This window comes from Condylura cristata, unplaced genomic scaffold (genome assembly GCF_000260355.1).
Source record: "Condylura cristata isolate star-nosed mole 26May11 unplaced genomic scaffold, ConCri1.0 scaffold00014, whole genome shotgun sequence".
NCBI classification, from domain to species: domain Eukaryota; kingdom Metazoa; phylum Chordata; class Mammalia; order Eulipotyphla; family Talpidae; genus Condylura; species Condylura cristata.
In genome coordinates this window covers 24,029,196-24,043,995 of record NW_004567115.1, presented here as the reverse complement: position 1 = coordinate 24,043,995, position 14,800 = coordinate 24,029,196, and the positions used below count along the sequence as shown (strand labels likewise).

Genomic DNA, 14,800 nt, shown 5'->3' with positions numbered 1-14,800 from the left:
GTTATTTCTATCCATCCATTTCATCTGACTTTAGAAGGAAGACAACATTTTCATTGGCTCTGTTTTGACTAACAGAACACAGACAGCAAGGAATCGCTTTCTCACGGAGAATACTTCTCCTAACATGTGAGCTGACTACAGATGTTACTCATCTGCACTGCACATTTGTAAGAATGAAAAATAGTGGGTATTAAATTTCAGCTTAAAAAAAAAAAAAACGCAGACTGCTTTTAATCCACGGAGCATTTCAGCCAATAACCAAGTGGATCAACTATGTTTAATAAGCAAAAACATTCATTTTGGCCACTAGAGGTCCCTTTGTGAATGTTTGATGACCAACTTTCCACTTAAAGGTTTTCACGTGCTTTATTAGAATTAAAACCTATAAAGCTGGCTTTATAGGCTTACCACCTTGAACATCCTTATTGGCAAAATTTTTAGCTTTTTAAAAAAAATTTTTAGCTTTAAACCTATGTATAGTTTTCACACTCATTTTGTAAATTAATCACTGCACAACCATGTGTTCATACTTTTCTGGAAAGGAGCATAAATGATGCACAAATATTCCTCTCAGTTCCCTGGGAGACATTTTATATTGTGAAATATTCTTATTGATGCATTGTATTGGCTTACAACAAGGCACAGTGAATGTCATTAAGTATTCATAAGTGAGATTAATGACTCCAGGCTCAGTATTTGAAAGAGGAACTAGGTTTTCTACTATGATCATATGTCAGCAAACCTATTCTGAAAGGGGAAGAGTTAAGACAGTTTACTGAAATCTATTTCAAAGTACTATCTGCCTTCAGTTATCAGGCCTGTCAACTTTTTTACTTTGGGATAAGTGATTTATCATGTAAGGAGTGTGAGGATATTATCAGAAGAAAAACAATTTTTTTCCCCATAACTTTGGCCCTGGGAATTGTTTCAGTGCTGTTTTAATGAGCTCATTGCTCATTTACTATGGGGAGAGAAAATGTGCTGAATCTCAGAAGATGTTAGATGCTAAAAATGTAAATTATTTTGTTCACTGGTTATTTCCCTAAGTATGGTTGTAGATTACATGTTATTAATAATGTTTTTTCTAATGTTTTGTGGGAAGGGGTTATGCACCTATTTCATATAACTATATATTTTTTAGATTTTTTTATGCATACAAGAGCTGGGGTATGGGCCAGGGGTTCATGGGGTAGAGGGTGAGAGGATCCACCAGAGACATAGTGTGGAGCAAAACAGGCAGAGTGACTGAAATACGCTGCTGAGGGGCGCAGCTATTGAGACAGGAGAGGTCTGCTGTACTGGGGTCACCTCCCTGGAGGCGATCGAACTTATGCTGCAGTGCTCCAGTGACTGGATAGCTTCATGGTGCTGCTACTTAACCTCTTGTGCCACCAGGGAGGCCCCCTAATTCATATAACTTTAAACATTTTTCAACATAGCTGTAGAAACAGTGAAAGCAAATCTCTGGGGACAAGGTATTAGAGTTTTTTTTTTTTTTTTCAAGGAAAAAAATACAGGTGTTATGATCTATCAACAAGTTATGAGCATACAGCAAGATGGGGAAAGAAGTATGAAAGTAGTAATGACCACAGGGAGGAAAAAGACCAGGTTAACCTCTTTTTATGTGAGTCAAACAGGCTCAGGTGGCCCCCTTTTGGAGGTCTGCGTCCTAAAAAAAGACATAACGAACGATTATGTGTTTTTATCGGTTCCTTTAACTTTTGGTACTCAAAGTATAAGTACTATACATGCATAAGTTTAGAAGTAACTAATGATTATGGGAATACTTAATTCTAAGTGTCATCCTTAAGAGTTTTTAAAGCAGGTTTTTAAAAAAATTATTTATTTATGCATACAGAATTGGGGTACAGGCCAAAGGTACAGGGGCAGTGAGAGAATTCACTAGAGACAGAGCAGGGAGCAGAATAGGCAGATCCATGAGGTACACTGCTGAAGGGAACAGCGGGCACAACAGGAGAGGTCTGCTGTGCCATGTGGGTCACCACTGTGAAGCGGCTGTCACTAGCTTCACAGTGCTGTGCTTTAACCCATTGTGCCACCAGGGAGGTCTAGAACAGGATTATGTCTTTAAAAGTGATAGTGATAAGTAGCATTAAAAGAATTGATCGGTAGGAACCTTTTCGTTTCTGGTTTAAGAGGTATTTAGAGATAAAGATACCACGAATTTCTTGAAATGGTGTCAAATAGATCCAGGCCTGTAATGTCTATGGAGAGATAGTGAGACCGATGTGCTAGTAGTGATGCCATTTTATTATTCTCAGAGAGCAGAGTGTTGGTTTCATCATCTGATGGATGTCCGTGTTTCTTTTGTATAGTCATATCTCTATGCTGCAGCCTTCTAAGTCACTATCACCAGGTCCCAGGAGTTACTACCAGAATGCACACCTGCAAGACAAGTATACTGTGTTATATATACACCTCAGACCTTCAATTGTTCAATATGAATTTCCTCGGATGGGAGGGCAGGAAGGTTACCGAGATTTTTGACTCTCTTCCTCCTCTCACTCTTGCGCGAGCTCTGTCTAAGACAAACGCCCTCACATCCCTCGAAGCTAAGGTCTGGCATCGAGCAGAGGAGGGCCCTGGCACGTGACGGATTACGAGCCCCAGGGTCCCTGGCGTCCGGGATGCAGTCGGCGCTGACGTCCTCCTCTTTACCCACAAGCCTCCGGGCCTCACTGCGAGCAGGAAGAAGGCGCGCGGGCCCGCTGCCTGCGGAGGATGTTGGTGCTTCCTCGCAGAGACTGAGATGAAGCACCGCCTTCGAATGCTTGGCTTCTTGCCATCTAGGGTGGGGTGGGGCGGGGTGGGGGGCTTCTGGCACTCACATCCGGGACTGAAAGGGAGACTGTCCCCCTGGGCTGAAATCTGAAATTGCTGCCGCGGTTTCCAGACGCAGACACATGTGCAATAGGGCAGTCGTTCTGACAGCTGCCGGACCGGGACAGACTGGGAAGCACATACATTATTCTACTTTTTCCTGGTCATCTTAATCGGGCACGCGTCTGTAGGTTATTTCTAACATCAAGGGATTGTATAGCCGTGGCACTCTGAGGTGTGCCATATGGTATTGAATATGTGCTGCTATTAAATAAGTATCAAAGAACACGCACAAGCACAATTTTATCTCACAGGCCCAGCCTTTAACCTGTTTTCTAGTGCCCCCCCTCTTTCTTCGCATCATTCCTTCCTGTCCCCGACTTTATCGCTTGCGGTCTCATTTCTCATCTAGACTCTCCGGCTGCTCGCGTTTCTGGTTTGGCTCCCTCCCCTGCTCTCCACCCCGCTGACTAGCTGCTTCCTCCTTTCGCCCCTTCGCCCCAACCCCGGGACTGCATTTCCCGGCAGGCGCCGCGGCCAGCAGCCAATGAGAGACTGAGGATTTGGCGGCGGCGGCGGCGACGCTCCGAGAGTCAGGGTGGGGGGGCTTTGTGCGCGGCGGCGGTGGCGGCGGCGGGAGCGGACGGCGGCGGCGGCGGTGGCCAGGACGGAGGCGGAGGCCGAGGGGGACTGTCCACTGGTCGCTGAGAAAAGGCGTGCGAAGGCCGAGTCGAGCCCCGAGGTTTCTGTTGCCCCGGCCCGGCCGCCAGCCGCAGGCTGCTCTCCAGCAGCAGCAGCAGCTGCGCGGCGACCCCCATCCCTCAACCAGCCCTTCCCGGCGCACCTTCGGCAGCCTTCCTCCTCTCCTCTCCGCTTCTCGCCCGGCCCGGCCCGGCCGTGGCCCTCCTTGGTGCTGGCCGCCATGGCAGAGGCGTCCGGCGCGGGGGAAATCTAGCCCGGGGATTTCATGCGGCCTAGCTTGGTTCCGTCTCCTCCCCCCGCGGCCCCGGCGGCTGCCCGCACCCTAGCCCCACTCCGGGCCTCCGTGTCTCTCCTGTTATCGTACTGACACGGCCGGGGGGTTAGAATGGAACAAACTGAAGGTAAAGTGAACGCGTGTGCATGTGTATCTGTGTGTGTGTGTTGGAAGGAAGGGCGCCGGAGGGAGCGACGAGGAGGGGGCGACCCAGTGATGGGATCGGGTTAGGGAGCGAGAAGCTAGCATTGGAAGGGGGAGGAAGAGGGTACCCTGAAAGGGTTTGGAGAGAGACTAGATGGAGGAGCAGATGGCAAGGTGGGGGTGTAGAGGGGTTTAAGAGGTGGGGCAGGGCAGGTAGGTTTGGGGTAAGAGACGGTGTGGCGCTGAACTGGGAATTGGGAGTAGAGATGGGATGGGGGCGGGGATAAATGAATCGGGGGAGGGGCAGGGAAAGGGGAGAAGAGTTAGGTTTGGAGAACATTAGAGACTTGGGCGAACTGAGAAATTGGGGAGGCTTGGGGGGTGGGGGTGGGAATTAGAAGACTCTGGAGCAAGGGGATGGAATTTGACGGAGAAACGAGGCAATGGAAGTGGAGGAAAAGGTGGATTAGAAGAAGGATGAGAAATGATTGAGACGAGATGCAATAGGATAGGAAATAGACTCAGGAAACTGAAAAGCAGGTGATTGGGATAGGGGAAGACAAATCAACATTCAGTGAGAAGGATAAGAACTATTGATCAAGCATCACAAAGTGGCAGGAAAAGAAGGGAATGGGGTTGTTAAAGTGTTTGAAAGGGAAAGCCTTTTGTTTTGCATTTGTGTGTATTTTGTACCTTTTCTTTAAAGGCTAAAGAAGAGAGAAGCTAATGGTCATGGGGTTGTGATTGTTGTGAAAAGAGGTGTGGGTTTTGTGGGAGGAGGAGATGTGTTTGTGTTATTGTAGCAAGACTGGGAGAGCCATGGCCATAATTTGATGTTTTTGGTGAGGGAGTGAAGACTATTCCGATTTAAAGGGGGCAGGGGCAGCCATGTTTGCTGCCAGGCACTGCAGTGTAAATAAATTTCTTCTCCGACATCAGTATGATTTTGGAGGGCCAGTTCAGATTGTTAACCCCCTTTCTTTCTGTTTGTGAACTCTTTCCTTACATCTTGGGGTCATTGAAAATTATTCACAACCACCAAAGGAGGTGGTGATGTTTTCCATCTTGTGTGTTTTACTGCCCCCCCCTTCTGGTTGCAAACAAGGCATGCTAATGAACTGCAGTGTAAAATTTAACCCTTTTTATAAAGTTAAAACTAGGTTTTACTAGCCTTAGGAATCATTAATACTCTTGTGTTTTACACATAATCATGAAAAGTCTTCTAAATAACGAAAATTCGTTTGTATTAGAATCTTAGAAGCAGTTAACATGTTTTCTGCAATTCTTTAAGTAAACAAGGAAATTGCATTGGTTATTTTACTTGGGCTTGTGCTCCTGGCAAAGCACTATGGGGGTGAGAAATGCTAGGAAGATCTGCTTGCTATATTTTAAATGTTGGAATATTAAAAATGTGTGTATTTTAAAATGGTTGTTTCTGATTGCTCTTGCTTATAGATGATGGGTGTGTTAAAAAGTGTGTTTTGGTTTTGTGTTTGTTTTTTTTTAATAAACTCTCTTCTATCCCTTCTCTCTGCTTTCATGTGCTAGCTCAATACAATTTTCATATGCTAATTCAGCACAATTTGATGATCTATAAAGTGGGCATTCAGTTCGTACAGCCTTTCTAAGATGCCAGTTTTTGATTTTTTTGGGGGGTGGGAACTTCAGGTCATTCTCAGGAAAGCTACAGTTGCTCTTTAATGTAGTCAGATGTAAATACTTAATGCGATTTGAAATAGTTACCCTTCTAAAGGTTTAAACCCTGACATTTACACTGCATAAATTAAGTGGAGTTATCTAATTTTAACACTGGTCATGATTATATGTGTGTGATTTTGTTTGGTTTTCTAACTGTAGTTGGAGTAACTGCAAACTTAGCCCATTCTATTGATAGGGAAACTGTTCTTTAATAGAGGGAGGTCTGTCAAAATTGTGATATCGTTAACTGGAACCATTTGTTCTACATACTGATTTAATTTGCCTTAATGCAGAATCTCTTTAAGTTGTTCTAAAGTTTAGGATGTGTTCTTTGTTTTTAAAATTAAATAGTGAGATCTGTGTTTTATGAGCATGCTTTTTAGTTAAGATTTACAACTTGTGGCATTTTGATTTTTGATAATTTTTTTGATATTTGGCCTGAAACTTTTTAATTCTATGAGGCAAAGTTCTACTTTAACAAGGCCATTCACAATGTTTTTCTGGAACTTCTTTTCATGGAGATTGAAACTTTATAGCTCCAACTTGGTTGACATGCTCTTTGTACTTTAGTAAACTGCAAATATCAGTGCCATAAATTTTTAGAAAATTTACAAAGTTTATTTTAAAAAATCATGTTGAAAGGTTGAATTACTTAAAAAAAAAAGTATTCCTATGTCTTCAGTATTTTATAAAGAACATGGTCCCCTACTCAGCTGTCTTGATTATTGTGACTCCTTGTTAGGTATCTGTATAATGAGCTGGGCTATTCTAGTTGCATGATACTTATTAAAACCTAAATTTTGCTCTAAAACCAGGTTCCTCAGTTCACCTGCTGTGTTAACTTAAAAAAAAAACACTTAAATAACTAAATATGTTCTTATACAATCAGTTGTATGAGTTTTGGGGTGAAGGAAATAGATTGCCTTTGAAATTGGTCATCTTTGAATAAATTACCAAATTTCTTAAAGATCACACAGTAAGTTTCTGGCCTAATAATAAACATAGTAATAATCATAGTAATAACTGCTGATCACTGTTATCTTCTTATAGTTGCTGTGTTCCATGTTATATGCTTGATTTCCTTTTATTTTGTTAACAGTTGTAGGAGGGTAATGACAGTAATTCCTTTTTGCAAATAGAGAAATAGAGGTTAAGTGACTACTATCACATAGATGGTAAATAGAAATCAGTATTTGAATCCAGATATTTTCCAATTATACAGCCTATATGAGCAGACCTTTACTTTTAGATTTTTTAAAAAAGTTCATCAAAGTAAATGTTCACCATTTAAATTTAAAACAGATTACAAGAGACTAAAGTTTTAAAAGAAAGTTAACACTGTTTGCCAATGATAATCATTCTGAAGTTTCTTGTGTGTCTTTCTAGGAGATTTCTGTACACATATATATGCATGTGTCTGTCTTACAATACATACAAATTGGGTCATACTGGCTATTTTGGTTTTTTTGTTTGTTTATTTAATAGACTATCTGGGATATGCTTTTAAGTAAGTTTATAAAACTCTGCAACTTTTTTTAAAGGTTCATATAGTGTTCCATTGTTTGGAATACTAATTAATGTTAGGTTGTTAACAGGTTTTTGCCATTATTGGTAATATAAGAGAATTCTGAATTAAGTTCCCAGCAGCCTGTGTAAAGGCAAGATGTACGTTCCGACTACTAACACAAGAGAAAGAACAGAGGCTTAGAGCAGATAAGTCCAAGTCTTTGGTGACCTGTTACCTGACTCTTTACACACCTCTCACATCTTTTTATTATGAATAGATTCTGTGAAAACTTAAGGTGAGTGTTGTACTCAAACATAGCATATTTAGTGTGATGGGTGCAATGGAATTAAGTTACAGTGAGGCAAAAGATTTTCTGTTTTTCCGTATATCTATACCTGTATTCATCACATTATATGTTTAGTGTATGCAAAAACTATTACAATTGTAAATTAAATCCATCTGTCTTGAAGTGCACGTTTTGGTGTAATGAAATGGTGGGGACAGAATTTTCCCATTTTAATAAAATCAATGAAATAGTGGAATGAAAAAATAAGAGGTCCAACATCCTGGAAAATAATTTGGAAAGAAAATTGAGACACTGGTAAGTTTTTTAAAAATGAGCTAAGAATATCTAAACAAAAACAAGTTTAAAACAAAAAACGTAGCAGGCAGTTTTATTATTTTTGTCTATCAAGAAGAAAATAAGTTACCACATTTTTTATTCACTGGACACTTTTAAAACAGAAGATTTGTTTTAGACACTCAAAGTAGAATACATTAAAAATTTAGGTTTAGAATTTGTAATCTGTCCATAAAAATCTGTTTTCTTGGTACAATGCTATTTTTAGTTTTAGTTAAGAAAAGTCTTATTTTTTGAAAGAGCAATTAAAATGATTTATGCCTTTGTTAATGCCATATCCAGCTTTTGTGTGTTTAAATGAATGGTGCACTTTATTTCGTAAGCTAATTTTTTTATAAGTACTGATAAATTTTAAGGAGTTGATTATTCTGCAACTACCTAATATTTCTTGAAAGCTCACAAAGTTTTGTTTTCGGCTCTTGTTAGCCTGGTTAAATACTTAATAAGGACTTTTTTTTTAATAAGGACTTTTTGAAAAACACTTCTGTATTGTGTTGAGCCTATACAGTTGGCCTGAAAAGAAAGTAAATAGCATATTTTTAAATTTTGTGTAGAGAACAGAGATGACTGTTAGATACATACTTAGATGAATGTGTGTTATTACTTGTAAAGTACCTCTGCTTTCTAATAAGATTTTGAATTTGAAAAGCTCTGAAGAAGGATTCTTTGCTTAAAACTTTTACATTTAGATCTGTGTCTTCACTAATCTGCAGTGTGGTAACTTTTTTTCTTACTAGGGTACCTCTTCATTCAGAATAAGGGCTATACTAAGGAGAAAATGAAAATTTTTGATCATAGATTCCATTTTAGCCATTTAAATATATGATATCATTGTTTAATAGTACCTTATATTTGTAGAAACTTTGAGACCTGTTTGAATAGAATCCCGATAGAAATAACTACCTTTTTTAAAATATGAAGTTGGAAAGCACCAGAATGGCTTAACTCAAATTAAAAGATGGGAAAATCAAAATTTCATGAATTCCTTAAGCCAAAGTACAGTTTTTCAGATTTGTCTGATTACTAAAATTTTTTTCTTCAAATATGTATGGATATGCCTTGATTTTTTTTTTTTTTTACTTCATGTCCTGCATTATCTTTATGTTAGAGATAATTAAAATTAACAGAATTTTTCTATTATATACTTTTTCTTATTTCGGTATAATTTATATATATCCTGAAATATACAAGTAGGTATTTTAAATTTAAAAAATTTGTGGCTTCTTGGGATTTTGTAGTAAAATGAAATTTAGTTTATCAAACTAATTTAAGATTAAGAAGATTACAAATTCTCGCATAGGGACTTGCAGTAGAGTTTTGGCCATAGCCAGAACAGTATTATGTCTGTTGAGTCTTGTGTTACTGAAATCTCTTAACTGTGGAATCTTAAGAGATACATTAAAAAAAAAAAAAAGAGTAAACAGTTAAAAAGCTTTTAAGCTGTAAAATAGGATATATAAAGAAAAGAGCATAAAACCTAAGTGTACAGTATAAACAAATAATTAGACAGTGAAAAATCTTGTCATCACCCACACACACAGCAAGCCCTTTAAGAAAAGCTGCAGAAACAGTCTTGGTTTTAGCTGGTGATGGTATAGTGGAAGTTCGACTTTTAGGGACAAAAATATGCTGAAAAGTAACCTGAAAAATTAATAACCTTGAAGAGTTAGCATATGTAAAGTGGAACCACCATTTTTAATTTTGTTATGAAAAGAGTTATCTATACAATTGGGAAAAGTAAGGTTTCCTAACATTTAGTATATTCATTTAGTGATTTGAAATATTGGTGCCTTACAAATGAATGTGAAACAAGAAACAATATTGAATTCAATAAGAATCATACCATTTTATATAAACTTTTTAATTAATTTTGTTTCTGTTGTACCTTTCTGGTAGGATTCAGTGACTTGGTTTTTGGTTTTTTTTTTTTAAAGATTGTATTTTTGTGTAGAAGAACTGGGGTTTAAGCCCGGGGTGGTGGGGTGGGGGGTAAGAAGATTCACCAGAGGCAAAGTGTGGGCAGCAGCACGGGCAAATCTACTGACATACACTGCTGAAGGGAGCATCCGCCAGAACTGGAGAGGTTTTCTGCACCTTGTGGGTTGTTAGCTCCCTGGCTGAGTATGGAACTCAAGGCTTTGGCAGTCATACTGTTAAGACTAAGCCCTGGGCACCAGGGAGGCCTGACGATTTTTAGTTAACATGTAAAACTCTAATGATGACTTTTGTTTGGAAAATGTCAAATTTACCTATTTTAATAACCTGTTAAGTATATCTATTTTGTAAGTACAAAAAGGTAAATTTTTTAGTTTACAAAAGTCATTCTATTCTCTTTCATATTAATATAACCATTCAAAAATTAAACTGAGAAGTAATAGGTAGTGACAATCTGTTTGATTCTTTACCCTTGGTGCTTTTGATTCTTACCTATTCTGTATTTTGAGTAGGAGAACCAAATCCCTCTTTTGAATCTGGAGAAACATACTTGTGTTTTCGCTGGCTTACTAGACCTTTTTTCTTACATGTTTGGAAAGGATAAGTGTTTATTTCCAGAAGTTTTGATAACAGAAAAAAAATTGAATGTCTCTCTGATTACCTGACAAATGTCTTTTCTGAAAAAGACATTTTTGTAGCATATCTACATATATAAATGAAAGTTTTTATAATTATGTCACTTTAAGCTGTCTCCAGTTTTTAATTTTTTTACCCCTCCCCTGTTACCCATTTTTAAAAATCTCTGTAGCATCCAAGTGCATTAGAACATAGTATTTAATATTTGATTGTGGCGAAAAACTTCTTGCTGGCTTTCCTGTATCCTTAAATTTCTTCCATTGATGCAGTAGGATGTTATTTTTTATTTTGGCTGTTTTTTTTCTTTTCTAATTTTTCTCCTATAAGGGTAGTAATTATTTTAAGCCTTGAAATGAACATACAGGTTGAGTTTTCCTAGACAGAGATGTAAACATGATTTGCTATTTAAGTCTAAATTAGTTAATTTGGTTTTGTGTATGAAGTAGAGTTAATATGCTTTTTGCTCATTTCATAGTTTTTTTTTTAAGATTTATTTTTATTTATGCATACAAGAACTGGTATAGGGTAGAGGTGTGGGGTGATGGAGGTGGGGTGGGTGAGAGGATTCACCAGAGACAAAGTAGGGAGCAGAACAGGCAGATTGAAATATTCACGCTGTTAGGGAAGCAGCAGGTAAGACAGGAGAGGTCTGTCATGCCTTGTGGATTAGCACCTTGGCCACAGATCGAATTATATACTGTAGTGGCTGCCTATAGCGTCATAGTGCTGAGACTTAACCCCTTGTGTCACCAGGTAGCCCCATTTCATATTTTTTTTGTGGTGCTATCTGCTATACTGATAAGCCTTAATCATTAGGATTTATCTTACTGAATGATAAAAATTAGTTGAAGTATTTAGATTAAGATATTAATTGAGGCATTGCATACACACACGGGCACACAGACACACATAATACCCTTAAGAAAAGTTGATGACCCTATAAATTTTGATTTTTTTTTTAAAGATTTATTTATGTTTACAGAACTGGGATATAGGCCAGAGGTGTGGTGAGTGAGAGGCTTCACCAGAGACAGAGTGGGGAGCAGAACAGGCAGATTGACAAAGTATACTGCTTGAGGGGAGCAGCAGGCCTGTCAAAAGAGGTCTGCTGTGCCATGTGGGTCGGGTCAGCTCAGTAGTGGGGGGTGGGAGGAGGGGGGATCTAACTTGTGATACAGTAGCTTTGGAGAGCTTCATAATGCGGGGCATTAACCGGTTGCATCACCAGGGAGAGCCCAAGTTTTGAATTTTTATTGGAAAATTTTTACTTTCAAAGTAGCTTAAAAATACCATTTATTATGTTTAAGTTTAAAATAGATTAAAATCTCCTGAAATCTTATCTACTGAAAGTAACTACTGTTAACATTTTGATCTGTCATTTTCCAGTGCTTATTCTTATGCTGACATGTATTCTTTTTATAAATGAAATTGTAAATTAACATTTTATAGTATCCTTGATTGTAAAATGATTTTTTTTGAATGTATGATTTTTAAAATTGACATACAGTTACCACTGAATGGGCGTGCCATAGCTTTTTATCATTCTTCTACTGGTGGTGTCTTAGTTTGCCTTTTTTGAATATTATAATTTGTTAATAACCCTTACACAGTAACAATACCCACATGGGGCTGACTGTGATTATTCCATTATAGTAAACTTCTGAAAATAGAATTACTTAAAAAAAAAACTTTTCAAAAGCTATGGACACATATTTCCAATTTGTTCTCCAGAGAGGTTCTTTTCCAATGAATTTCATTGAGAAATACTTCACATACTATATATTTTAACCCATTTAATTGTACAATACAGTGGTTTTTCTTATATTCATAGAATCATGAAACCACCACCACCACAATCAGTTTTAGAATATTTCCAGAAAGGTTTGAACCAATTTAATCTCCCCAGGAAGTTTTGTTTTTAAAAATTGTATTTGTGGATTTTAAAGTATAATACAAATATTCAAGAATACAACAGCTTGTTGATATTTTTTCTTTATGACACTCATTGTAAAAATGAGTGCTGAGACTTAAGAAATACCTTGAACGTACAGGTTGAGTTTTCCTAGACAGATGTAAACATGATTTGCTATTTATTTAAGTCTAAATTAGTTAATTTGGTTTTGTGTATGAAGTAGAGTTAATATGCTTTTTGCTCATTTCATAGTTCTGCTCCCCACTCTGCCTTTGGTGAATCCTCTGACCCATCACACCTCTAGCCTGTACCCCAGTTCTGTAAGCATAAATAAATCTTTAAAAAAATCAAAACTTACAGGGTCATCAACATTTCTTAAGGGTATTTTTTAAGATGTTAATTGATGTATAGTTTACATGTTCTTTTTGACTGAGATTTTAAAGTTTTCCTAAAAAGGTGTTGAGGTAGATTTTTTTCAGTGGTAAAAATGCCAAGATAGGGCCTCTGTGGTGGCCTAGGGGTTAAGTCTGAGAACTGTGACCACTAGTGCCTGAGTTCTAGCCCTAGCCAGGGGCTAATCCACAATGGGCACAACTGACATCTCCACTGCTAAATATCCTTAGCAATGTATTTCACTAACTCTGTTCCCCACCTTTGGCCTACACCTCAGCTCTTCTATGCAAAAATAAATTAATAAAAAAATTGCCAAGACATCTTTATTGAGAGTGGTTTGGGTTTGTTTCTTTTCATTCATCCTTTATTTAGAAACTTCTTACCTCGTTAGAAAGTATGCTACATACTTTTATAAGTACCTATAACAAACTTGTCTTACAGAAAGTATGGTTTTCTTTTTATTAAGAAAGGTTTTCTTTACTTAAACTGACCTTCACCCTAAAAGTTATTCTGTTGTTCTGTTTGTTTTAAGCCATTTAACAGATCACCTTTTTTTTTTTTTTTTAAACTCAGTGGGCAGTGGAGTGTAGGGCAAGAGTCAAGGAGACCTGAGTTCCTATTTCCACTGTACCTCTTGCCATTGACGCTTAATGTTCTTATCACTGAACTGGAAGTGAAAATTATGTTTTTGGAGTTAGGTGGATCCAAATTAGAAGTACTAGAATATGCCTAGAACTATACCAGGCAAGTGACTAATAATAAATGACCTTTCATATAAGAAAAATAACATAAAAAAATGAGCTAGCCTTTAGTTTCATGTTTAGTGGACGAGACATGAACTCAGTTCACCTAAACTCTCTGCTGTACAAGTTAAAAGTTGAATGTTAACTAAAGTTTGAATAGAACCTTTGCATGGTTAGATGGGTGTTTGTCAGTTGGTGAGGAAATTCATGCCGGTGCAAGTATGAACATGAAGCTAACTTTCCTGTCCAAATTTACTTTCACTCTTGTTATTACAGCAGCATAAGGCCTTACATCCAGGTTTACTCTCCTGATTTAGCAAATGGGTGACAATACAAAATTTAAATTATTATTTTAAAGTTTCTTATGTTCTAACTTTTAATACTGACTTTGAAAACAAAATTGAATACATTGGAATCTAAAATGCTAAAATAAGAAACCCGATTAATCAAAACCAAAACCACTGCTCTATAAAAATATACTTAGCAAACTGTTTTTAGATATTATGATAAATTACTTCATACTTTAACCAGCTTTTTTGGTAATATATTCTTTTGCTTTGCTATGGGAATGGATAAGTAAAAGTAAAATTTTAAATTAGCAAAATTTTAAAACATCTTAGTATCACTTTACTACAATTTGTTGGGAAAAGAGGTAGGAAAATATGTGGATCAACATGTTTATTTACTAGGTTTCATGGTGAATGGAACAATAATATGGTTTAAAATTACAGTAATTTTCAGTATGAGCCAGTATCTTTAAGGTAAGGGTTTGGAAAAATAATTTAATGTAAAATTTCTTCAAGAGTTAATACCATGTCTGTTGTTGTTGGGTGTGGTGAAGAACAAAGTGAAGACATTTGAGGTTAAACCAAATAGATAAGGGAAATGGGGTGCTTTACAAGTTCGTTTTGTATTGGTACAAGACAATTCAATAGTAATGTGGTTTAATCAGGAAAAAATAAGAACTACAAAGCAGTCTAAAATGTATGACAGTAGAATCACAGTCAAGTGCAAATTGTGTGATTGTAAATAGTGACAGGTTTTCTAGTTATGTAAAATTGAGATTAAAGAAAAATCAGTAACTAATTCAGTTTCATTTCATTTAAGTTACTTCTAAGAACAAGATAATTTGTCCTTCACTGTCCTTTACTGTCATCCTTTTCTTACACATTCTTAATTCAGAAACTATTTGGAATGCCAACACTAGAGTTAAGTATATTGTAGTATAGTTATACTTTAAAAAAATAGTGTTGCGGCCCTCCCTGGTGGCGCAGCGGGTTAAAGCACTGCACTGAGAAACTAAAGCCACTTCCGCACGAGTTCGATCCCCGCCTGCCCCGGAGGTGACCACATGGCGAGGCAGACCTCTCCTGAC

The 14,800-nt window shown here is 37.5% G+C and overlaps 1 protein-coding gene across 2 annotated transcripts in view; it reads left to right on the top strand.

The window, feature by feature from the left end:
* The first annotated feature begins 3,427 nt into the window (after positions 1 to 3,427).
* The window catches only part of WHSC1L1 (Wolf-Hirschhorn syndrome candidate 1-like 1), a 99,077-nt gene continuing 87,704 nt past the window's right edge, over positions 3,428 to 14,800 (top strand). For both annotated transcript variants that reach the window (XM_004682249.2, XM_004682251.1), the window contains exon 1: positions 3,428 to 3,944. The gene's annotated coding sequence lies outside the window, so the exon portion shown is untranslated. The remainder of the gene's footprint in view (positions 3,945 to 14,800) is intronic.